At 35.5% G+C, this 14478-nt stretch overlaps 1 protein-coding gene across 1 annotated transcript in view; it reads right to left on the bottom strand.

The window, feature by feature from the left end:
* DLGAP2 (discs, large (Drosophila) homolog-associated protein 2) overlaps positions 1-6561 on the bottom strand; it is a 327825-nt gene extending 321264 nt beyond the window's left edge. Inside the window, exon 1 of the mRNA XM_006866711.1 lies at positions 6504-6561. The gene's annotated coding sequence lies outside the window, so the exon portion shown is untranslated. The remainder of the gene's footprint in view (positions 1-6503) is intronic.
* Positions 6562-14478: the final 7917 nt, after the last annotated feature.

Here is a 14478-nt window from a genome sequence, read left to right as displayed (position 1 = left end):
TAAAGTGCCAGAAGATGAAAACATTACAAACAGCACCAGAATATTGTCAGATATAGTGCAGATGCGAGCCCCTCAGGTTGCAAGTCACTCAAAATGTGACTGGGGAAGAGCTGACTCCTCAAAGTAGAGTTGATCATGATGACTAAAGAGTAAAGCTTTGGGGGGTCTTCATTTGCTGATGAGACACAACTCAAAATGAGGAGAAACAGCTGCAAACAGCCATGAGTAATAGTAACTTGGAATGTATGAAGTAGGAATCTAGGAAAATTAGAGTCTGTCAAAAGTGAAATGGAACACAGAAAGATCAATATCCTAGGCATTAGTGAGCTGAAATGGATTAGCATTAGAAATTTTGAATCTGACAATCATGGTTTACTATGCTGGATTGACAAATTCAAGAGAAACGGTGTAACATTCATCATCAAAAAGAATATTTCAAGATATATCTTGAAGTATAATGATGTCTGTGATAGGACAATATCTAGATGCCTACAAGGAATGGTGTGGCTCTATTGAAAAACACAGGACTGTTAATCACAAGGTTCAAGGATAAATCCACTATCTACTTCTTGGAATCCATATACAAGGTCACTTTGAGTCAGAACCAACTCAACAGCATTTAACAACAACAGCAACAACAAAGAAGTTCCATTAATACTACTATTATTCCAATTTATGCACTAAACACTAAAGTCAGTAATGATGAAATTGAAGAATTCTACCAGTTTCTTCAGTTTGAAATTGATCAAATGTGCAATCAAATTATATCAATAGTTACTGGTGATTGGGATGCAAAGGTTGTAAACAAAGAGGAAGAAGGATCAGCAGTTGGAAAATATGGCCATGGTGAAAGAAATGATGCTAGAGATTGCATGATAGAATTATGTAAGACCAGTGACTTGTTTATTTATACCTTTTTTAAGCAACATAAAAGACAACTATATACGTTGACCATATGGATTGTTGTTGTTAAGTACTGTGGAGTCGGTTCCAACTCATAGTGACCCTGCACAGGGTTTCCGAGGCTATAAATCTTTATGGGAGCAGAAAGCTTCATCTTTCTTCTGTGGAACGGCTGGTAGTTTTGAACTGCCGACCTTGAGGTTAGCAGCCCGATTCATAACCACTACGCTACCAAAGCTCCTTACACAGGGTCAAATTGACGACATCTGTGGGAAGAAACAGTGGAAAATGTCAACATAATCAGCCAGAGCAAGGCCAGGGCAGATTGTGGAACCACCAGTTGCTCATCTGCAAGTTCAGGCTGAAGCTGAAGAAAATTAAAACAACTCCATGAGAGTCAACACATGACTTTGAACATATCCCACCTGAATTTAGAGACCATCTCAAGAACACATTTGATGCATTAGAAATTAATGATGGAAGATCTTAAGAGTTGTGGGATGACATTAAGAACATCATACAGGAAGGAAGCAAAAGGTCATTAAAGAGACAAGAAATAAGGAAAAGACCAAAATGGATGTCAGAAGAAACTCTGAAACTTGTTCTCCAGTGTAGAGATGCTAAAGCAAATGAAAGAAATGAGGAAGTAAAAGAACTGAACAGTAAATTTCAAAGGGAAGCTTGAGAAAACAAAGCCAAGTATTATAATGAAATGTGCAAAACATGGAGTTAAAAAACCAAAAAGGAAGAATATGCTCAGCATTTCTCAAACCTAAAAAACTGAAGAAAAAATTCAAGCTTTGACTTGAAATATTGCAGGATTATATGGACAAAATATTGAATGATGCAGAAAACATCCAAAGAAGATACAGGGTATATACAGAGTGTCAGTATCGAAAAGAAATGTTTGATATCCAATCTTTCAAGAGAAAGCATGTGTTCAAGAACAATAACAGTGAAGGAAAAAGTGCAAACTACACTGAAGGAATTGGCAGAAAACAAGGCTCCAGGAATTGATGGATTACAAAATTAAATCTTTAACAAACTGATGCAGCACTGGAAATACAGCTACCTGGTCAACTGATTGGAAGAGATCTATATGTATGCCCAATACAAAGAAACATGATCCCAGGGAATGTGGAAATCACTGGAAAATATTATTAATATTATATGCATGTAAATTTTTATTGAAGATAATTACAAAATGGCTGCAACAGTACATCAATAGAGAACTGCAATAAATCCAACCTGGATTCAGAAGAGGTTGTGGAAACAGAAATATCACTGCTGATGTCAGTTGGATCTTGGCTGAAAGTAGAAAATACCAGAAAGGTGTTTATTTGTGCCTTATTGACTATGTGAAGGCATTTGACTATGTGGATCATGAAAAGCTATGGATAACTTTACTAAGTATGGGTATTCTAGGACACTTGATTGTGCTCTTGAGGAACCTGTCTGTATATAGACTAAAAGGCAGCTGTTTGAATAGAACAAGAGGATGTTGAATCATTCAGAATCAGGAAAGGTTTGTGCAAATGTTGTATTCTTTCACCATACTTATTCAATATGTATGTTAAGTAAAAAGTCTGAAAAGTTGTATTATATGAAGAAGGGCGTGGCATCAGGTTTGGAGGAAAAGTCATTATCACCCTGAGATATGCAGATGACAGGATTTAAAATAGTTAGTGATGAAGATCAAAGACTACAGCCTTCAGTATAGATTACACCTCATTGTAATGAAAACAAAAAAGTTCTCACAACTGGACTAATAAATGACATCATGATAAATGGAGAAGAGTGTGAAGTTGTAAAACACTTCATTTTGCTTGGGACCACATTCAAAACTAATTGAAACAGCAGACAAGAAATCAAAGATATATTGCCCGAGGTGAATCTGCTGCACAAGACCTCTTAAAAAATATCATTTGAAGGACTGATGTGCGCCCCATCCAAGCCAAGATAGTCTCAGTAGCCTCATATGCATGTGGAAGCTGGACAATGAATAAGGAAGACTGTAGAAGAATTGATGTTTTTGAGTTATGGAGTTGGAGAATAATGAACATACCATGGACTGCCTAAAGAACAAATAGGTCTGTGTTTGGAGATGTACAGCTAGAATGTTCCTTGGAGAAAAGGATGGTAAAACTTCATTTCTCCTACTTTGGACATAACATGTCACCTAGCAACAAAATGTTCTAATGTAAACATTAATTCATAAAATATACTATGTCCATCAATTAAAAATAACTTTCATGTATTTGTATGATTTGTTCTTATACATATTTGTGCTTTGTGTTCCTCTTTAAAAAATTTTCAGTGCTTAATTATAGGTATTTTGGTTCAATATAATGTTGATGATGTAGCCAGAAGTCCTGTTACTTCTCTTGATAAGGGACTTCTCTCACGAAAGCTCAAATTCCTTATCAGTAAAGAAGAGTAAGGTGACTTCTAAAGGAGCCCTAGTAGTGATGCGGCTTAGACTGCTAACTAACTGCTAGTTTGGAGGATCCAACCTACTAGCCATTCCAACTGAAAAATTTGAGGCTATCTGCTCCTGTAATGATTCTCAGTCTCAGAAACTGGATGTAGCAATTCTATGTCCGACAGGGTTGCTATGAGTTGGAATTGACTAGATGGCAGTGGAAGGAGACTTCTAGTTCTTATACAATGTAGTTTATACAAGTTATACTTGAGTAATGGGCATTGGCAGATTTACAATATAAGGGAAATGACACACCAAATAGATGAGAACATTATTGGGTAAGTGTTCTACTCTTAGAAATTTTCAGATTCAAATAAAATGACAATTACAAATTGAAATCTTCAAACAAACTGATACAACACTTGAGAAACTTATTCATCTGTGCCAAGCAATTTGAAGATAGCTACCACATGGCTAAATCCAACAGCATTACTACTAGTGTCCTAGTTCCATAATGCACAGACTTTTTTTAAAAAAAGCAAAAATTTGTTTAAATATGCCTCTGCGATCACTGTATAGCTGTAGACACATTTTCTAAGTGATACACTTATCTTAGTCGTCTTAGGATGCTTTCATAAAGAAGGTCCAGTTAAACACTGATCCAGTTAAATTCAAGACAGATAGGTCAGCTCAGAAGGCTAAGGTGACTGGCTCTTAGGATTCCAAAAGGATAATATTGATAGATTTTCTTAAATGACACAGAACAATCACAGAAGCTTAATAGGAAGAACTGTAAGAAAATTGAAAACTGCTTTGTTGAAAAAGTCCAGGAAAACAGTCCAGGAAAGTCACACTGAGGAACGATTTTCCATCACGAGAATGTATAGGTAGCAAGGGCTGTCCTATGAGAAATTTACAGAGAAACCTTGCCCCATTCTATCCACCTTACAGATCTGGCCTTGCCATTTTAGACTTTTCTTTGTTTCCAAAACACAAAGAACTTTTACAAAGAACACAATGCAATTTGAGTTCTTTGAGGATGCCAAAAAATGACATTTTGACATTGTGTAAATTGAAGAATTCTTCGTGGAAGGGTTAGAGAGATGGAAGCACTACCTTCAGAAGTATACAGACCTAGATGGAAGATGTCTTAAGAAACAACAGCTTGACATTTTAATATTTTTTAAAATAAAGTTTCCAATGATTTTGTAGCAATACTTTTTTTAACGTATCCTCATATTTTATGTAGCCATTAAACTACAATTGCTATGCCAAAAGCCAGCAAGTTTTCATTATTTATTTGTGCATTTCCTCTAGAAGAATGTCTTTTTCTACAGGATTAGTTATTCTCAGCATAATTAATATCTTTGCTTAGGTCAAACAGAGAGTTGGGAACACCATTTAATTCATTTAGGGCAGTACCTCTGATAGGTCTTATGAAAAAGGAACTTTGTGGTATAAAGTGACTATTACTGCTCCTTATTTATAGAAAAAGGGATTAAGTAAGGCACATCTACAATTTTCCCGATGCAAAGTCTATCTAAGTAGAATGATCATTGATTCTAGCACCATGGCAAAGAGGTCATTCCAGAGGCAGACAAGAACAACAAATGCCCAACCACCCAGTGGGATGGTACTCAGCATGCCTTATGTTAACTAAGAAAACTATCTGTGTCCCAGCTGAGTGCTCAGTGTATACTAACAGCACTCATCTAAAATATCCTTTCAAGAGCATGAATGTTTCAAACCTCAAATACTGGTTACAAACACGTGATGCATAGTTCTTATTTATTTTTTCATTTTCATCTAACTCTAAAAAAAAAAAAGACACAAAGAACTGGCAGTATAATCACAATTGAGATACCATGAATTTCCAGAGACAGTACAAAAGGCAGGTGAGCTACTTCCAATGTCTCAATGAAATAAAATTAACTGTCATTATATTCATTTGGAAACCTCTATAAACATGCCTAGTTGTGAATATTTGTAGTGATAGAGAATTTTATCAGAGGGAAGAAAACCATGCAAATTATTCTAATGAATAGTTATTACTTCTTTGTAATGAGAAATGAAACATTTAATTCGAGCATTTTTAAGTGAAGAAAAGGCTTGTTTAGAATGACAAGCTACAAATAAATTTTGAACCCTATCACATCGGATAGTATGCTATCATTCTTTTAGAACTGTAACTGTTTTCATAATTTTAAATTGTAAAGCAAACTCTTATTTGAAATAACTTTAAGAGAAATCACAGCCTTCAATTTTCAGTATTATTCATTAAGTCAATAAATTAAGAAAAAATCAAACAAAAGTAAATCAAACTTAGTTGTAACAGCATATGGGCACCAGTAAGTTGAGAAGACTACAAGTATTTTAGTCTAGATAATCACCATATTAGATTAAGGGGAAAGAACCTTGAACCACTGATAGGGTTACTTTATTCAGTTACTGTTTGACATTGATTTTATTCAACCAGTTGACACTGGATTTATTCAACATTTCACATTTCTAACAGCAATACCGTCCCCTTTTTGATGTAAGTGTGATTCTATGTCAAATGACTAATGGTCAAGTAGGGCATCAGCTTTATTGTGTCTGCAGAAGCATAAAATAAAATTTCCACATGATTACAACTAGCACTGGGGAAAATATAATATGACAGTAATTCAGAGGTCCTTTAGAGGAAAGCACATAGTAATTTGTAATGTGCAATAAACCCACAGTGTATGTTGGGTTTGCATGGAGATATCGGACATTTTATGTCAAATAACAAAGTTATATGCAAAAAGTGCAAATAAAGGAGACTTTAGCATATGTAGCTTTACTTAGTATAATTTATACACAAAAGAGAAAAGAATAGAGATGTCATTTTACACATGTAGATGTGTATCATTTATATTAATACCGTGATGATCTGGAGTAATTCTTTTGTCACCTGTGTCACCCATAATGTTGATAAGCTACTAGTAAAAAACAAACAAAAAAACTCTTCACCATATTTTACTTAGTTGTTATTAGAACACTCTCTAAAGTCAAACATTTGCTTAAAACATTTTTTAAAATGTTTTAATTGGGGAAGGTTCACCAATTCCTGGCTGACCAAACTGTCCACCAAACCTGAAGTATGACTGGTCACATCTAATCTCCCCAATAACTAGTGCTGTTTTCTGTACTTTACCTAGTTCCTCGTCTGCTGGTCCTGGAAAACTGATGCCCGGCTGGGCCAGATCTCCGCCCTCTTCCTCTGTAAAGGCAGAAACAAAGTGACTAGTTAATATTTTGCTCATTCAGATTACAGTTATCTAAATTACATCTTCAAAACTATTTACCTTAAATTTCCAAACAGAAGACACACTTTCATATTTCTTCAAGTGTAACGGTTCAAAGCCTAGCATCTTACGCAGATAAGCTCTGGAAAGACTATCAGTTTTAGAGAAAAACAGTGTTGTTCATACTTCGAACATATTGGCACCAAGGTACTGATTTACACTGTTGTTGTTGTTAAGTGCCATCAAGTCGGTTCCGACCCATAGCGACCCTGAACAGGGTTTCCGAGGCTGTAAATCTTTACGGGAGCAGAAAGACTCATCTTTCTCCCATGGAGCAGCTGGTAGTTTCGAACTGCTGACCTTGCAGTTTGCAGCCCGATTAGTAACCACTATGCTACCAGAGTACATCCAAATTATTCTTAGTTTTGTGTTTTATTTAGCTTAAAATTTATTAGGCTTTGTCTGCAGTAGAACAAAATCTGTAATTGTAGCCCAACTATTATTACCCCTGGATATTTCCAGCTAGGTGATTCTTATATAAGCACTGCATCAGCCACAAAAAGGCTTTATTGTCTAGAATTTTTTTTTTTTTTTGTACTATTTGGTGTCTCATTCAGCAATACTCAAAGCCTGCAGGTACTTTTACAATGTTTAATATTAGTTCATATTAGGTCAATTTTGTCCAAAACAGTAATTTCATTTCCTTCTGTTATGAGAACATTTCAGGTAACTATCACTGATTTTCAATTGTTCAATCTATTTATAATACAAAAGCAGACACAATTTTTTTAGAATGAAAGAATTATATTATTATGTGGCTGTCAAAGTTGTAGGGGGTCATGTAGCACTACCCCTCTCTTTACAAATAAGGGAAAAGAGGTCAGATAGATTACCTGACCTGCATTATTTTAACTAGCCTTTAAAGAGGGGTGTACAGACTTTCTCTCAGACCTGTAATCTGTCCACCACACAGGGAATTTACTTTTCAAATATGATGTGGTTTCTACATGTGTCTGAAAGTCATTTTATAAAAGCTTTGTAATGCAAGTGAGTCTCTGGCCCTCACTACCACTATAACACGAGGCAATAGAGATCTTCTAAATATATTGCCATAAAGTTGGTACTGACTCACAGAGACTCTATGCACAACAGAATGAAACACTGCCTGGTCCTGGGCCATTAATGCTGCCATTTTGCCAATCCATCTAATTGGAGGTCTTCCTTTTTTTTTTTCTGATCTTCCACCTTAACCAAACATGATATGCTTCTCCAGTGACTGGTCCCTCCTGACAATGTGTCTGAAGTACAAGAGACAAAGTTTGGCCACCCTAGCCTCCAAGGAGCACTCTGGCTATACTTCTTCCAACACAGATCTGTTTGTTCTTTTGGTAGCCCATGACACTTTCAATATTCTCTTCCAACACCATAACTCAAATGCATCAATTCTTATACGGTCCATCTCATGCATACGAGGTTATTGAAAATATCATGGCTTGGGTCAGGCGCACCTTAGTTCTCAAGACAACATCTTTGCTCTTCAACACTTTAAAAAGGTCTTGTGCAGCAGATTTGCCTAATGCAGTAAGACATTTGATTTCTTGACTGCTCTTCCATGAGTGTTGATAGTTGACCCAAGAAGAATGAAGTCCTTGACAACTTCAGTATTTTCTCTTGATGAGAATGGTGTTTATTGGTCCAGTAGTGAGGATTTTTGTTCTCTACATTGAGATGCAATTCATACCAAAGGCTGTGGTCTTTGATCTTCATCAGTAAGTATTTTAAGTTCTCATCAGTTTCAGCAAGCAAGGTTATATCATCTGCATATCGCAGGCTGTTAATGAGTCTTCCTCCAATCTGGATGCCACACTTTTCGTCACATAACCCAGCTTCTCAGATTATTTGCTCAGCATACAGGTTGAATAAGTATGGTTAAAGAATACAACCCTGTTGCATACCTTTCTTCATTTTAAACCATTCAGTGTTCCTATGTTCTGTTTCTAACAACTGCCTCTTGGTCCATGTACAGATTCCTCATGACCACAATTAAGTGTTCTGGAATACTCATACTTCACAGTGTTGTCCATAGCTTGATATGGGTCACACACTCGAAAACCTTTGTATAGTCAATAAAGCACAGATAAACATCTTTCTGATATTCTCTGCTTTCAGCCAAAATCCATCAGACATCAGCAATGATAGCCCTCATTCCACGTCTTCTTCTGAATCCGTCTTGAACCTCTGGAAGTTATCCGTCAATGTATGCTTGCAGCCATTTCTTTATTACCTTTAGTAAAACTTTACTTGCATGGGATAACAAAGATACTGTCTGAATGTCTGCATTCCGTTGGGCCACGTCTCTTTGGAATGGGCACACATACAGATATCTTCCAATCAGTTGCCCAGATAGTTGTCGTCCAAATTTCTTGGCACTGATGAGTGAGTGCCTCCAATGCCACTTTACTTTCTTGAAAGATTTCAGTTTGTATTCTATCAGTTCCCAGTGCCTTGCTCTTTGCCAATACCTTCAATGCACCTTGGACTTCCTCCCCTTCACCTTGTACTTCCTCTTTTAGTATCATTGGCTTTTGATCATATGTTACCTCTTGAAATGGGTGAACACCAACCATTTCCTTTTGATACAATGACTCTGTATATTTCTTCCATCTTCTTTTGATGCTTTCTGCATCATTAAATAATTTGCCCAGAGAATCCTTTAATAACTAAAGTTGAGGCTTGAATTTTTTTCTTTAGTTCCCCAGCTTGAGAAATGCTGGCATGTTATTCCCTTTTGGTTTCTGACTCCAGATTTCTACACATTTCATTGTAATATTTGACTTTGTCTTCTCGAGTTTACTTTTGAAATTTTCTGTTCAGCTCATACCTCATTATTTTTTCCATTTGCTTTAGCATCTCTACTCGGGAGAGCAAGTTTCAGTATCTTTCTGACATCCATTTTGATCTTTTCCTTCTTTCTTGTCTTCTTAATGACTTTTTGTAGATTTGGAGTTTTGGGCAATATGTTAAATATACATGTCAGGTTTTGGCACATAGTCTATAGATCTAATTATATAGTCAGAGAGCTGGTGTGGTGCTGTGGGTTAATTGTCTGGACTTCAAGGTCAGTTTGAACTGCAAGGTCAGCAATTTAATTTCACCAGCCACTCCTTGGAAACTCTATACAGGGTTCCTGTGAGTGGGAACCAACTCAACAGCACTTAACAACAACAAAAAATTATATATTCAGACTCTAATCATGTATTTATTTAAGCATTTATGCAGCCTCCCATATTTAAGATGAGACATTGATGTAAAATTGTACATTTATATACTTCTTGTATTAAATATAGTTTACCATATTTTAGTATATAAAAAGATTGATTTTCAGAAAATTGGTATCATGTCATCTACAAAGATCTACCATTTTCAATAAATTTGGAAAAAATGAAGCAATGATGGTAGCAGACATGGCTGTAGTCGTTATAGTATTGTCCCATTATTAATTTATAATAGAATTGTACTATATGGGATATCTGTCATTATATATATATATATATATATATATAGTTGTTGTTATGTGCCGTGGAATCGATTCCGACTCTTAGTGACCCTGTACAGGGTTTCTGAGACTATAAATCTTTATGGGAGCAGAAAGCCTCATCTTTCTCCTGTGGAATAGATGGTAGTTTAGAACTGCTGATCCTGAGGTTAGCAGCCTGATTTGTAACCACTATGCTACCAGAGATCCTGGGAGATATATATCAAGCAATTTATAAGATATTTCATAAATTATATAAATATATATAGAGAGTAATTTATAAGATATTTTTCTTAAACTATTTAGTATAGTCTAACCACTTCCCTTTTTTCATAGTTAACAGAAGCTTTAGGATGCGTTTTTCTAACAAACTTTACTACATAGCTCGTCAGTTGAATGATCACATTATGAATAATGTAAATCCAAAGATGGATATGTTTTCATTTTCATGTTTTTAAATATAATGGATTGAGCTAATTAAATACAGTTTCTTATTGGTTAGTTTCCATGGAGACAACATATGGTCAATGTTACTAACTGAAAAGCAGAGTCTACATTAGTTGTGTTCAAATGGAAATACGGGGATAAACAAAATATACCCTTAATCTCAGATTTCACTCGTTCTCCTTAGTTTATACATACATACATGTATACATACATATGCACAGAATAAAATTTTTAACAGAAAGAATTCAAATGATGAGTTAGAATTACAGCATGAGTCCTCAGCTAACAAAAATACCACAGACACAAAGAAAGAAAAATATACACACACAGAGTTTGAAAAAGCCGTACATTTCACATAAAGCATAAATTTAGTACAATAACCACATAACTTTATCAGAGGGACACAATCAATTATTTTGAGAACAATATTCCAAGGACCATGAATAGGCATGTTTGAATTTTATGGGTAGAAATGATTAGTTGTATAATTTACCTGTGCCTTTTGGTTTATCTGGAAGGTAATGTGAGGCCTAGAAGCAGATTGACTCAGGAGTACAATATTGGTTTACAGAAAAAAACAAAAAACATTTTTGTTGGTTTTTGCAACGAGAATTTAAATTTTGAGCTTAAATTTTGTATTTCCATGATTTACCTACACATATTCCAAAATACTTACCCACACTGTTTAAACTTAGAGACAGTGTGTGTGCCTATTTCTTTCTTGCATGATTAATATATAGTACAGTAGATATGAATAACTATTTTGGATTGAACTAAATTAATAAACAATGACATCTCACAAATTGAGTCAGTATCTAATTGATGGCAGAGATCATATTTGGTTCCTCTATTGCAATTTCCAGGAACCCTGGGATAAAGATAAGACTTATGCTTTCATAAAGATTACAGCCTTGGAAACCTCCTATACAGGGTCGTTATGAGTCAGACTGACTCCATGGCATATAATTACCACCACCATTTCAATTTCCCACTATTTATATCAGTTTTTTCCATACTCAATAAGTACTTGTTTTAATGGAATGGATTAAAGATGGGATTGAATAAGAAGAGAATTCGGTAATGTCCTAATGTAATATGTTATATCCTTTACGTGGAACCTCAGTGGTTCCACACTATAAGGACTAGACTGTGAACCACAAGGTCTGTGGTTGGAGCCCACAAGTCACTCCATAGGAGGAAGATGAGGCTTTCTGCTCGAGAAAAAATTTAAAACCTGAGAAACCCTATAGAGGACCGCTGGGAGTCAGAACCAATTCCAGGGCACTTAACAGCAGCAACAAATACAATCCTTTATATATTCTACCACCGTGCCTAAATGTTTCACAGACTCTTATAAAGGTCTAAAATAATGTCAATAAAATCAGTTCCTATCTAAGCTTATTGAGACACATGAAAACTCATTTTTTTTTTTTTAAGTAGATTTATCTCCTCTGCCTAACTCATATTAAGGAAAGTAACTATTTTGCTCCAGAAATATTATGCAAGACAAGCAGCCTAATGCAAAAAACAGAATTTGGCTGATATAGTGGAACAATAGCTCTATTAGCTATGCTTTTAGACATTTTCAAAATTGGATGAATGGAAGTCTTCTTTATTTAGCCTTTTTATTTTCTACTCTACAAACTAAATATATCACAGTCAGGAGGGGCCAGTGACTGTACAGATTCTATGTGTGAGATCAATCAGTGCTATAAAATTAATAGTGCCTACATCAGACATCCTATTCAAATTTACATCATATTTTCTTAGCAAAAAATAGAAATGTGCCTTAGACTGAAAAATTTTTGGATATCATCCACTTACACATTTGAATGCATCTAATGAGTTTTAGTCTTCACTAGAGAAACAGTCTTTTACTGTGATGACTTTTGATAGGATTTTCCCTACTTCAGACTGCTCACTTTTAATATTTTCCAGCTGAATTCATTTTATGAATTATTTTTCCTATGTACTGGAGATTAATGATAACTGTGCTTCCTAATGTATGACCCAATGATGCTGTAAAGCAATTCTCGGGTGAATTGTAATTAGGCATCTTTGCATTTTTGTGTCTTAGTATTTCTTCAAGGAGTCACCACCTAATTCTTATGCGTGGACACGGCCTCTCACAGATACAGCAGTAATAACGTAATATGTATGAGGATTATCAAACACTTTTTGGTGTAATCAAAATTACTGGTCTGATACTAACAAAACATACTATGGGGAAGATGTTTCTTGATTTACTTGTTCTCCCTTCAACCCAGAAGTTCGTGACAATATCTGAGATAATTATGTGACAATACTTAATAAAATACAGGGCATTACTATCATTCCAAAGGAATATACTGTTTTTGCTTCACTTGCTGTATTATGAATTGGTTTAACTTTGTAAGTTAACTCAAATTCTCTTGAAGGTAGATTGCCAGGACGTCCTAGAGGTAGAAAAGCAGCAAGGAAAAACTACTATTACTATCAGTCCTCACAGATACCATTTCAGATAGTTGCTACTATTATCATTTTGCAATGAAGAAAATGAGGCACAAAAAGGTTAAATATCTTATCTAAGGTCACAGGACAAATCCATCTGGTCCCAAAACTCATGTTTTATTTTTTATCAGCTATGTAATGCACTTAACAACAACAACAACAACAATGTAATGCTTCTATGAAAGTAACAAATGTATAATATAGAATAAGCTATATTGATGTTCCTTGATAGAACTTTCTTAGACGGATAATGAAAAGAGTTTTTAAAAATCTCTGAATAAAAAGGCAGAAGAGATGAAATAAATGATATCAGGCAGTTAAGTGAAAGATGGGCCATAGGATCTACCAGGTAGATTAACTTCCAAGAAGAAATGAAATTTTCATGGAAGTATTTTGGGAATTTTAATATTTATATTTCACAGAGGAGCCCCTGAGTAGAGAAAGTAGAAGGTTGGCAGTTCTAATTTACTCAGCAGCACTTTGGAAGAAAGTCTTGGCGATGTACTTCCAAAACTAAAATCAGCCGTTACAAACTCTATGGAACACAGTATTATCGGACTCACAGGAGATCTCCATGAGTCGGAATCAACTCCACGGCAGCACTTATTTGGTCTTTTCAATTATAAAGAAGGTTCATGTTTTTAGATACATCTCTGAAAAATGTTGCTAGATGACTATGAGTCTGTGTTCCATAAATGGCCTGGGGTGTGAGAATTTGCATTCTGTTTTTCCTACATTGACAGAGCACCAGACTCATCCCTTTGCTGCTGGAGGGCACTTCTAATGTACTTGCAAGATTCCACAAGGACTTTCTGTTGCTGCAAGGCCTGTCATGTGTTTTGCAGATGTATATACAAGCTATTTAACATCAGAGATTAACTGAATTAACTTAGCTGAATTTGGATACTTAGTGAATCACAGTATTCATTTGAGAATACTAGAGACATTTAATATGCCAGGGAACAAGGCCTGCTGGGATGAAAATGAGAACTTGTGGATATAAAAGCAAGCAGCTGGGACTAGACAATGAGATGTGGTGATGTGTTGTTCTGAGAATCAACAGACACTTAGTTCTGTGTGCCTGTAGACCAATGTCAGAATCTTCCATAAAAGAGCACCCTCAAGGGTGCACAGAGCTAAATATTTGTATATTAGCATGCAACCACTGCCATAGAATTGATTCCAACTTACAGTGACCCTATTTGGAATTTCTGAGACTGTAAATCTTTATGGGAGCAAACAGCCTTATTTTTCTCCCTCCCAATGGCTGGTGTGTTTGAACGGCTGATCTTGGAGTTAGCAGCTCAACACCTAACCATGGAGTTACTGATGCTCCTTGACATAGCACAGTGATTTGAAAAAGATTACTTCTGTTTTTTTATGTTCAAGTCTCACAGAGCCAATTTACTACT

Source organism: Chrysochloris asiatica, unplaced genomic scaffold (assembly GCF_000296735.1).
Source record: "Chrysochloris asiatica unplaced genomic scaffold, ChrAsi1.0 scaffold00095, whole genome shotgun sequence".
NCBI lineage: Eukaryota > Metazoa > Chordata > Mammalia > Afrosoricida > Chrysochloridae > Chrysochloris > Chrysochloris asiatica.
This window is presented reverse-complemented; position numbering and strand designations above follow the sequence as displayed.